This window comes from Prinia subflava, chromosome 3 (assembly GCF_021018805.1).
Source record: "Prinia subflava isolate CZ2003 ecotype Zambia chromosome 3, Cam_Psub_1.2, whole genome shotgun sequence".
Taxonomy (NCBI): Eukaryota; Metazoa; Chordata; class Aves; order Passeriformes; family Cisticolidae; genus Prinia; species Prinia subflava.
The window spans coordinates 14,861,724-14,873,900 of NC_086249.1; the positions used below are offsets into that span (position 1 = coordinate 14,861,724).

Genomic DNA, 12,177 nt, shown 5'->3' on the forward strand with positions numbered 1-12,177 from the left:
GTTCTCAGTGCAAATTTCAAGACACTTGTTGATGTAAATGCAGAATCACATGTTCCTGAGAGGAACACTGAATGTCTCTGGGAAGCAGGGGCACATTTTTACTCAGGTTACCCTTCATTCACATTATCCAGCCTGCTGGTGATAGCAGATTTGTCTTTAGGCTCTATGATACAGGTTTGAGAAAGTTTGGCTGTTACTTTTTCACTTGATGTGGCTGAAATACAGCATTGAGCAGCCTTATATCAGAAGCAGAAGAAATAGTTTTAAGCATTCTTGTTTCAAATTTGTTTTTTCTGTCTAACCAAATAGTAAAGACAGCTTTCTCATGCATTCCTCGTTGTTGGATGGTATCTTTGGTAACACTGCAGCAGTATCTGTGATTTTCATTTTTTAATAGCAGCATACAAAGCATACACATACATTGCATTGTCCATAAACTTATGGTCATTAGGAGATCATTTGTCATGTTCAGATAGCCAACCTGCACTTATGTCACTGTTCGGTGCTGTTACTTTTTTCTTTCATTATCCTCCTGATTCTTCTCTTGGAGATTCTTGTAGTGGACAGCTGAATTTACAAGTCTCTAAAAGAAATGTTTCAATCATTGCTATCAATTGCTTCTTTTGTGTTCCACTGAAGGCAATATCATTAAGGCAAAATAAGGTTGCATCTGTCTTGTTAAGCAGAGTTTTTCTTTACAGCATAATCAAGTGGTAAGCTTTTTTTCTGGGTCTTCAAGACACAAAGGTGTCTAATGTTTAAGAGCATCTAGGAGGCTTGGAATACAGATTTAAATCATCATTACAGCTACGTTTAATAATGATAATGACAGCATTAAAACTTCTCACTTTCAGGATCATCAAACTCATCAGAGTCCTGCTTCAGTAGTTTCACTTAAAAGAACATGTCGTCTTGAAGAGACTACAAAAAATGAATTGTCTGCATTTTTTGAGGGGTATGAAGTCATCCTAACTTCTTGAACAATTTTGACGATGCCTACACTGTACTGTTAAACAATTATCTTGGGTTTTGTTACTTTGGTACATGCATACACTTGTTGCTTTCTCCATCTTCTCTTGAGGTCAGATAAATGAATATTTTTATGTGTCTTAACCATTAAGTTCCAGTTTGTAAAACTGGTATCTTTAATGTTAACAGTAGAGCAAGAAGCCTGCAGTCTGGATTTAGCAGTCAGGATGGAAAACCTGAGTGAGAGTGCTGGCTTTTGTTAGACTTCTTATAGAATACTCAGATTACTTAATGGAAGTTTTTAGATACTTGAAGTATTGTATGTTCATGTTCAAAACTTGTTTCGTTTATTACTTTCTTTTTTAGCATAATTTGAAAAATTATTCCACTGACTAGCAGTGTCTCTCTCACCAGGCCCTGAAAGTCTTATTCCCCATGTAAGTAGGAAGGCAAGAGTTTATGGGGTTTTTGCTGTCTTTTAAGAGGGACAGAACCTCTTTACTTGTGTCACTTTCCTGTTGAGTCTTAGAATGTTTAAATTTCTCATTTGCAGATAGAAAATAGAGCCTTATTTTTCAAGCATCACTTCTTCCTAGTCTTTGTTATTTTCATGTAAACATTTCTAAGTGTCAGATCCTGAATAGTCACCACTGGATTGTTTCTGTATCTGACATTGTAAATATAGGTAACATGACTCATGGACTCTTTGCCAACTATATATAAGCAACCCCTGCAGCAAAAGGTAATAACATCTTTCCTGGGTCTATTGTGAGAGGCTGAGCAGGCCAACTTTGGTCAAATGTATTTCTGCTTTTGAAACACCTCTAGCTGTGTCTGTCAGGGCTCTGTCTCACCAATCACATCTGTGTGAGTTTTGATTCAGTGTTTATATGGGAGAGCATGGGGAGTACCTCTCTAAATGCCAGTGCAACTCAGATGCTTTCAGTTGCTGAAAAAGAAAAATATGCTTATTTACCAGTACCATACAATTTGTGCTATTTTAGTTCATATTTATCATATTTAGTGGTCCTCAATAGTTCATTGCCTTTTTTTGCCTCTGGGAATTTTGTTTGTTTGTTTTTTTCAGTCTCCCTCACAGCTGCAAAGTATGCATCCATGTGCCAGTAGTGTGCAAGACCAGGTTGGGTGAGGCTTTGAACAACCTGCTGAAAGATGTTCCTGCCCAAGGCAGGGGGTTGGGACTGGATGATCTTTAAGGTCCCTTCCAACCCAAACCATTCTATGATGCTATGATTACCCTCTCTGTGCAATCTTAGGTGTAGTTCTCTTAAATTAAAATCTAGCTATCAGTTTTACAAGTAACTATTTAAACTGTTTATTGACGTTTTCTCAAAGATGGAAGTGCATATACTGCTTTAAGAGTGAGAAGGATGTATCGGGTACTGCAGGAAATTCCAAGAAGCTTTCTGTGGGTTGGGAGTGTGGCCACAGGGGGAGAAATGTGTGGAGTGGTAACTGTGTGGGATGGTTGACTCTTTATCCATCAAGTCCTTCCTCGTCTCCACAGGGATGGTCTTAGGCCCTGAGCTCTGCTTAGAAATTCCCAGGACTTGATCTCATCTTGAGTGCACGTGAGACAAGCGAGGACTGAAAGGCTGAGTTGGCAGGGAGGAGCTGGAGAAAGAAGGCGCTAAGAGGAGCAGGGTAAAGGCTGCAACTCAGCCAGGATGCTTCACTGTGCTTTTTGAATTACATGCCACAATCCACCGCCCTTCCCACTCTTGTGCAGATTTCCATGATAAGCCCAAAGACTGCTGTAGGAGATACTTTTTTAGCCTGAGTAGTATTGCCTAAGATTTTTTTTTGAGCAGAAGGATTTCAGTTCAGAGTAAAACTTGTGATATTAGAGGTGCTTATGGCTACTCCTAAAACACTCGAGTAATTTCTGGCCATTTAATTGTGACAATTGAGTAATTCATGGTACAATGTTTTACTCCCAGCTTTATGGTCTGCCTTTGTCACAGTTTTCAATCCACTTCCTAGTCTTTAATTTACACTTCTTTTTAGCTGTTAGAAAACAAACTGGAAATATCTGCTTTTACTCCAGTAGGAAGTGGAGGGGTTTTTTTACTCCTTGAGGAGATAACTTTATGCACTTTTCCCTTATTTTATTCCCCATTTTGCCTGTCTTGTTCCTTGATGGCTTTCATTCTTCGATCAATTCCACCAATTTTAATTGGAATTCTTTTTCCTGTCTTCTCTTGTGATAAAATGATATTTTCAAGTAATCTCTTTCTTTAGGCCCAGTGGTAAAAGGGCTGTCTTTGGGAATTTGGACATCTATTTTCCATTAAAATGAATGGAATGAAGTGTTAGTGTCTTGCAGGGATTTGAACACCTTTGAGCTATTGTGAAGCAAGTCTTCTCATTCCTCTGAAAGTGAACTCTTGTTGCAGATAAAGATTGATAATCTTAAGCTTTGAGACCTGTGGATGGTGTTGTAACATGAATGTGGATAGAACCTGTAAGTCAGATTTTTGGGCTTTATTTGTCTTGCACATAACATTTCTCAGAGGAGTAGCCTGTAGTTATCCCAAAGAACCTCCAGCATCATTAAGTACCTAACACTAAAAATTCATGGCAATTGTTGTATCTTGTCTGCACCAGAAAATGATGTAATTTATCACTTACCTTCATATTTTGAAACAGGGGTCAGACTGAGCTGACTTTTAGCAGTATGGTGAACTGGTGCTTTTGTTCCCTGGTGGTTGACTTCTTTTGCTCCAAAATTACAGCTTTAATTTAGGACGTAAAAAGCTTGTAGCCTGCTTGACTGAGAGGTTCTAATTAAAGATTGCATTAGATGTGAGCTGACACTTGTTTGTTTCCAGTCAGTCTCCTAATACAAGAATTCTTGGATGTGTCAAGCAGTGTTGACTCTGAAGACTATTGTCAGTCATTTAAATGTAGAAACTATTTGCTGCTTTACTGTTTTTTTTCTCAAGAAATAAGGCAGGAAAAAGAAGAGATAACCCTGTTACATAGACCTTCTGCATTGTCACATTTTGATATTTGGAGCCCAGAGTACTTTTTATATTGAAACAGCAATTTGGGAGAGTAGTGCCCCATAAATTCTCTTCATTATAACTCTGTGGCTGCTTTTCTCATACCTGTTTTAAAGATGCTTACATGAGCTGCACATGGAGCCTGAACAGGCAGTCCCAGCTCTCGTGACTGGGAAGGACTGTGCTGCGCCAGGTAACCATTAACAGCTTGCTCACAGTTTGCCCCCATAATCCTGTATCTGAGAATCCCCAGTGAATGTTTATGGTACATTGCAGCTTTACTCTGGGAATCCCTAGGAATTTCAGGCTGAAACTCATTTGCTTACTCAGTTGGATGGACGTGTGATGTATAGCTTGGTATTTATGTGGGATTTCTATCAGACATGATTTTCTTCCCTTGCTTGGTGCCTGGCTCTCAAATGGTTTCCTGAAGCTGGTGAGAATTTCATTTAGCTGCAGTGGTAGTACCTTTGTTTCTGAAAGAGAAAGTGTAAAGGTATACTGGCATTTATGGTTCTAACATCTGTGATGTTATCACAGTGTGTTAAAAACAAATGTCGATGCATTCTGAGACTACAACAGAGACTACTTAAAGTCATATTTGTATCCTGATTCTTACCAATATTTTGTTGGCTTCAGGACAACTCAACAAATGGAACAGTAGGACAGCAAAGTATCAGTTAATAGAAAGTTATCTTTATTCCAAGTTCTGTTTATTTTGCTGAGTTTTTTGTTGCATATTATCAAATGGTTTCACAATGTGACCTCTGACTTTGAAACAAAACAAATTAAATGTTAGTTAGTACTGATTAGTGCAATGTTAACATTGATTCTTTATTTACTCAAAAATCAGGAAATTAACGTTCCTCTGACAAACTTAATTATGCCTAATTGCAGATATATTACAAAGGGGATCTCTCATTATATAATCATACATAATCCTGGTAGCAATACAAAATCTTACAGTCCTAGCTTATATATGCAAAGAAAGTTATAGAAAAGGAGCCCTTTGGCCATAAAATAGTGTCTGACTTGGGCTCGTTACAAAACCTGACTGAAGAGTAGCATTGAAGTTGGTACACTTTGTTTCTATTATATCATTTTGAAAATATTATGTCACCTTGTTCTGTATGTTCTAGTTCTGTAATGAAAGGCTCTTTTATTCAAACACAGGCAAAATAAAAGGGTTGTTTGTCTATAGGATACCAAAGCTGATTTCTGTCAGACTTACATCACCATTAACCTTGCTAGATATTCCCATTTTTGACAGGTTTGATTGAGAGAAAGGTTCTTATCTCTGTTCTTGTGTAAAATAAGACCCAAGGTTTAATTTTCAGCTATTTCAACTTTTTGCTTTTAATTTCTTTGGCTTTAAATAATAAACTCTCTCATCTATTCCTTTCAAAATGGACTTCAATTAATACTTCAGGAAAATAAATGCACCTCTAAATGTGTCCTTTATAACAGCTGAACAAACTGTGTTCACTTTATCAAAAAATATTCTCCTTTAGGCTAAAACTAAAAGACTAATTGGATCCAGTGTAGTTTTTCTAATAGAACTTAGCTTATATAAAATAAATAAAAAAAAATATAGAAGATGGATCAGGACATTCCTTTTCTTGATTACATCTACTGCATCTTGGTTCTTTATTCTTCAGAAACATCTTTGATTAAATGTTTCAAAGCCGACAAATCCTGCCCACACACGCACAAAAATAATCCTGAGGTGGTCTACACATAATCAAGGTTTGTGAGCATGAAACTTTCCTATTCAATGTTGGGGGCACTGCTGTTAGTAAAAAGGTTACATCCTTGCTAGTGTTTCCTGTGTGTTTGATACAGGGCTCAGCATTAAAGTTCCTTGTTGGAGTGGGCTTCTGAGGCTATCAAAGATAAACCTTTCCTGGAAGTTTTCCTCATTTCCTTTGCTTTACTGAATGGTCTCACAATATTTAGTTAGCCCTGAAACAGAATCAGGCACTTTTTTTATAATCACAGGTCAGAACCATTTGGCCTAAATGCCCCCAAGTCCCTGGGCTTTGTGTTTTCTGTTAGCTGGCAGTGAGATTTTAGGGGCACATATCCAGAAACATTAAGCACAGGGGCTTAGCAGGAATTTGGGCCAGTTGCAAACAGTGAAATTGGTCCTATGATGAATTTTTGGGCTGAAATGCTTCAAAGTGAGAAACAAGCCTAAGAGGTTTGAGTGAAAGTCCAGCCTTTTCAGTAACTTACAACTTCAGTTTGCCTGGTAAATGGATTGCTTTACCCTCGCCTAGAAAAATCTCATAGAGGAATTTTCTCACAATTACTGAATCTGAGGAAAATAATCCTACATCCATTGAAGGGATGTCATGGTGAAGTATTAGGTGAATAATAGCACTTCGTGCTGCTTCTTTCAAATAGTACAGCATTATTGTACATACTGTGATTTCTAAGTTTTGGTCATATATCCTTAGCTTTAAGAAAATACATAAAGAAATTTCTAGTTTTAATAATTGCATTAAAAAGATGTCAAAATGTTTCTGATCATAATAGAGATGTTTTAAAAATCCCTGGCTTTTAAGATAATCACATAATTTTTTGAGCCTGCTGAAGAGTTCTTGGATGTTTGAAGTTTCAGCACTGTTTGTCTCTTTTCTGTAGAGGAGCTTTGGTCCACTTCATGTACAGTCAATAAAAGTTAAAGTATGAAATTTCCATCTTTAAACATCTGATACACTTAAATTGCATTTTTGGTTTTTATTTTTCCAGAAATGGCTATTCATTTGGGGGGCAGTATTCTCAGATGTGATATTCTAAACTAGGAGATAATTACCTCTTGAATGAGTAGCATCTTTGAAAATGCTGACATAAATGTTTTCCAGGTAGAATGGATTCACGCTGATAGGCTTATGAAAATATTCAGTTGCACCCAGAGGGTGAAATAAAAGCTTCCAAAAAATTGCTAGTGATGTGTCTCGATTTTCCCCCATCTAGATCAGATCTTCATTCATGATAAACTTAGTGCATCTCAACTGCTATGACAATCACTAGAGTTGCAGAAGTTTGCGTTGGTTTGTTGGCTGTTTTCCCCCTACTATTTAAACAAGGTAAAAGTAGAAATGCTGACCATCTTGAGCTTCAGAATTTTTACTCCGGTTCACGTCTGAAATCATTATGACAGCAATCAAAAGTCTGCATGCTCCTTAACTTTCTGTGGCAAAAATAGACATCTTTGATAGTCATCCTGGTTATCTGGCAGAAGAGAGTGATGAATGTGCATCCTCATTTGCTTGTTACCAAAGCTCCTTTCATGTGATAAAACTACTTTTTACTATTTTTTGTTCAGTTTGGGATGGATTCAGTGTGGATTTTCATAAGTAATTAATCAAATTTCTTGTCCTTAAGTTTTGGCTGAACTGCACCATGTCTCTATAATGGAATCATAGGTAACCTTTGGGAACTGTATCGTTATATAATAGAGAGTGCACCATACAATGCAGTGGGCTATGTAATAAGATCTGACTTCATTGTAACTCCACAGCTTGCATGAGGGCCTGGCACCTTAGCTCAACAGCTAAATTGGTCACTAATGGCCTGCCCATGCAAATAAAGGTAATATCCCAGCACCCTGTAAGTGGAGAGGGTGAACATATATGTACAGCTGAGGCTACACATAACTACACCTTGTTAGGAGGTTAAATAATTGCAACACAATCTACACATCTAGGAAACAAAGCTAATAATAGCACATGGACATCCCAGTTCATGTGCATGTATGTCTGAGGGGTTTTTGTATTGTTTTGGGTTTTGAATTGGAAAGCTGTATGTTGGTCTAATATTGTCTTCTGGAGCTGATGAGGACTCTCAGTCCCTGTAGGTGGTGATTGATGTACACCAGTGTTGATAAGTATAAAAGCAAGGGACTGGCCTTGCTGGGACAAAATTTGCTATGTTGTGAGATCTCTCTCTCACAATTTACTGATGTAGCAGTAACATTTACCCAACACAGTACTAGAGAAATGGATGACGTGGGATGATTATGCAACAGAAACACAGAGGCAGCCTTAGCGAAAGGTGGCCTAGGGGAACAGTTGTTGTGCAAAGTGTTCCTGCACAGGTAGTGTCACCACAAAGGAAAGTGAGTACTTAGTACACACTACTTGCACACAGATTTACACAGATCTATTTAAACTCTTTGAGACGTGTCAGTTTTGCATCTAGTTTATTATTCAGGGCATTCTGAGATTAAACAAACAAACAAAAACCCAAAACCAACTAAACAAACCAGCAGAAAAGCCGCTTCTGGTTTAGTAAGTGCATCCCATTCTTGCCAGTCAGCTGGGCTGTCTGAGAGACTGATCCATAGAGGCAACATAGCCTGAACTTCTGATCAGGAAAGGCTAACATCCCAATCTCACTTTCTGTTCTCAACAGGGTGATTAACTTTTCCCTTTTTTTTTTTTTTTTCTTCCCCATCTGTAAAATGAGAATGACGGTAGTTTTGTTGCCAAAGGAAGTTGTGAGATTTGGTTTTTTATGATTATGTGCACCTGAAATATGGTATGATCGACCAAAGTTGCTAAATTAAAGGAAAATATTACTTATTTGGAGTTCTGACAATAAGTAGTGACTGCTGAGATGGGAGAACAATTGAGATTCTTTGCATATTGAAAGGCACCCGAAGTGCACTGTATTTCCCCTTTCCTGTCCCCAGCATCATCACCAGTTAATCTGCAGGAATAAAGAGCTTTGTGTGGTCCCTCTAAATTTTTTGTTGGCCCCTGCTGATGTAAATCGAACATACTGTCCTCTTGTTATCTTCAGGTTTAAAAAAACCTATTTTTAATCACTTCATACAGGTATCTAATTTGAATCAGCCTGCCACACTGCAGGACTCTTGAGCTTTTTTAATTGGCATCTCATTACATTTGCACAAAGTTGCAGAGACACTGCAGGACACCAGTAGAGACATGTGAATCACCGATCCTGTTGGGCTGGCAACAAGATGGTGTGATACACCAGGGGAGTCTCAGAGACCTGAGTACGTGGTTAAGGGGACTGAGTGGAAGCAATCAAGTTCAGACATGTTGGTGTGACTGCTTCTAGGTCCTGCCTATACCATCTGAAACAGAATTGTGATGGAAGCTGGCCTGGGATTTTTAACAGCAGCATGGTGTTAAACCAGCCTGGTTTCTAGGAACAGATCCTGAGATTCTGGTAGTGCGGAGCTCCCTGAAGTATTAATGGAAATATCATGGGGTAAATATGTGAAGTACATCAAAAGCAGTGTTTTAGCCCATCACAGGGATAGGCAAGGTACTCAACCAGTTCATGGAGTCAGTCTCACTTAAATTTCTTCAGCATTTGAAAATCAACCCTTAGGTATCTGCTAAGAGGCTAATGTTTAGTTTTTTTGTTTTTTTTTTTTTTCTGAAGGAAGCAGCTCTTATCCACAGACATGTTTATATGATGCCGTGACTCCTTTTCCAGTTTTGGATGCCAACAAGATATGTCTAAACTTAGCATGTTGGTGTGCCTGGAGACATAAAGTGGAGAGGAGAGACTAGAGCAGTCTAGAATATGCTATTTGGCACTGAAGTGCCTTCCTTCCCTCTCAGTCCATCATCCAGAATCTTGTCATTTGCAACAAAGTCTTTCACAGTTCTCGTGGGCACTTTGGTTTTTCCTGTCTTCCTCTTACTACTGAAAATCAGGGCTCTGCAGCTGTCTGGCAGAAATGGAGATGGGTGCTCTGGCTGCACCAAACACGACAATTTTTCACCTGCCTTTATGGTGCTAGTATTTTTTTTTTCATTCTTTTGGAGGCTTTACTAGAGGGGTTAGGGCTCTTTTGCCTCCCTAATAACAGCTGCTAGAGACTAACTCTGAACTGAGAAGACAAGTTTGCAGAAAAAGAACAGAAGTGTCATCTACCGGGTAGACCAGCATTGCTTGTTCTTGCATTCAGGATGGATAGTGCAGGTGTTTACTAAGCCAGCCAGGAGCCCTCTCTTCCAGCCTCTGTCTCATGGGGTGACACCGTGCATGGCCTAACCAACATTTGGTGTCTGTGCCATGGGAGATGTACGATCCTGGCACACGACAAGGGCTTGCTTGCCTGTTCTGCTGCATGGCCAGGCACAGGCCAGCCGTGTGACTGCCATGCAGGTCCTCACTGCCACACGGCAGGTCTGTGTCCAGTCCTGTGACAGAGCTGACAGCTGCCAGCAGCCACACGTCCTCCTTCCTCTGCTTGCAAATGATCCAAGTGCATGGCCATTGACCTCCTCATATAATGGAGAGCAGGAATTGCAGACCCACAGGAGTGTGCTGTGGTGGTGAGCAGGCTTTCACTGAGCATTTTGAATCAAGCAAATGGGCAGTTTTTTGTTGGCAAAACATTAAATCAGGATTCTCCAAATTGCACCACTCAGGATTTTTTTAAAATGGTTTAGATGGGATTAAATGATTAATAAGACAACCCAGAATTGAGCCATTAATGATTAGGATCTAAGTCTAAAAAGGACTTTTAGGCAAGGAACCAGTTGTGCAAATCACATCTTGTGGGTTTTTTCATTCAGGTCAAACATATATTTGGATTTTATAAAGATCATGGTTAATTTGATTAATTTCTGATTGAGGGCCAAAACTGGCTTAAGTTGGAATCTACTCCATATTTGCTTTCCAACAATCTCGAGGTTGGAAAATGTTTGGTTTAGTTCTATAGTTCTGTGAGTACACAAACCCCATGCGACTTCGGAAGGGTGGCTTTGGGTTCCAGTTTGGGTCTGGCCGTAAGAATTGTTGTGAGTGGAACTGGGCTCAGTTCTGTTGTTCTTACTGAGATTCAGACTTCCTCAAAACATGAGAAAATTTGTTATCCTGGTTCAGATGCACATCTCTAGAAAGTTAGAGGAAAGTTAAGGACCTAGGTGCCTCCCAACTTACAGGTTTTGGATCTGTATCAATTGCAAATCTGACCATTTTTCAGACTTTAGTGTTTCTGACTCAGTACTCAGATTTCTACCTGATTGTCTTATATTTGAAGGGTCAAGTCTGGTTTTTTATCCAAAGTTGGTACATTTTAAATATCTCTTCAGATTTGTATGTGTAAGATTGGTAGGACAAAGGAATTAATGTTAGCTTGGGGCCAAATATTCCAGGCTGCTAAGAACTTCTCACATCTGATATCCTCATGTTGGTGTAGACCTGCTTTTTAAATTTCTAATTCAGAGACTATTCCTATTATTTGAACTGAATATAAGGATATGAAAACTTGTGATTTTCATCAGCTGGCTTTGACACAAGTCCCCTTGACAAAGTATTTATATTTTTCCCATAATATTTGCCATCGTAAAACTCTGAGAGATGCCAGGCCAAGATGGGAAGACTCTTCACATATTTACAGTACCATCTACTCATGGAACTACAGTTGGGTCTGTTTTACAGATGGAAAAACTGAGGCAGTGACTGCTCAATTGGTACTTACACAGCCAGATCGAGTTACCACAGTTAGAAGCAAAGTCTACAAATGCCCCTTCTGCTTTCCTGACCTTACATACCCTTCAATAAGGTGATTATGGTCATGAAGTCCAGAGAAGAAAGTATGTAATATGACTAAATTTTTGTAATATATATTTGGAGTAACTTGGAGAGCTGCCTCTACGTATGCCAGGTGTGTACATAGCTAAATATTACAGAAGGAGTTGAACTAAGTCATCTATTAGAGCTTTTTACTCTTTATATTTTACCCTAAGGTAAGAGAGGCTGTGTTTTGATGAAAAACTAATGAAAATTAACCTTTTGAAATAAATTACTTAATCCTTCTGTATTTACTGTACATCTGGATGAAACCAGAATGTTTATAAGCGAAATACAAAAATGTGTACCGTCTACCAGTGAACAAAACTAATCAAATTCACCAGTCACCAGGCTGGTTAATATTATAAAGACTCTGTGAATCATGAATATCCAGCCAGCCCGAGGGTACAAATCCATGAATCTAGGGAGTTTACCTGTCTCTTTTAGTCAGCAGGCTATCCCTTTTCCATCACTACAATTCAGGCATATATTGCCTAATAATAAATGTGATAATAAAAATGTATTTTGGGAAGCGGGATGTTTTAATAGAGCTTTAGATCAAAAGTGAGATTCATTTTACTTAATTTAGCCAACTACAAGCTAGCTGCTTAGCCTA

At 38.7% G+C, this 12,177-nt stretch overlaps 1 protein-coding gene across 1 annotated transcript in view; it reads left to right on the top strand.

The window, feature by feature from the left end:
* Window positions 1–12,177, top strand: part of LOC134548834 (zinc finger and BTB domain-containing protein 20) — a 472,135-nt gene that overhangs the window by 14,898 nt on the left and 445,060 nt on the right. The window lies entirely within an intron of this gene.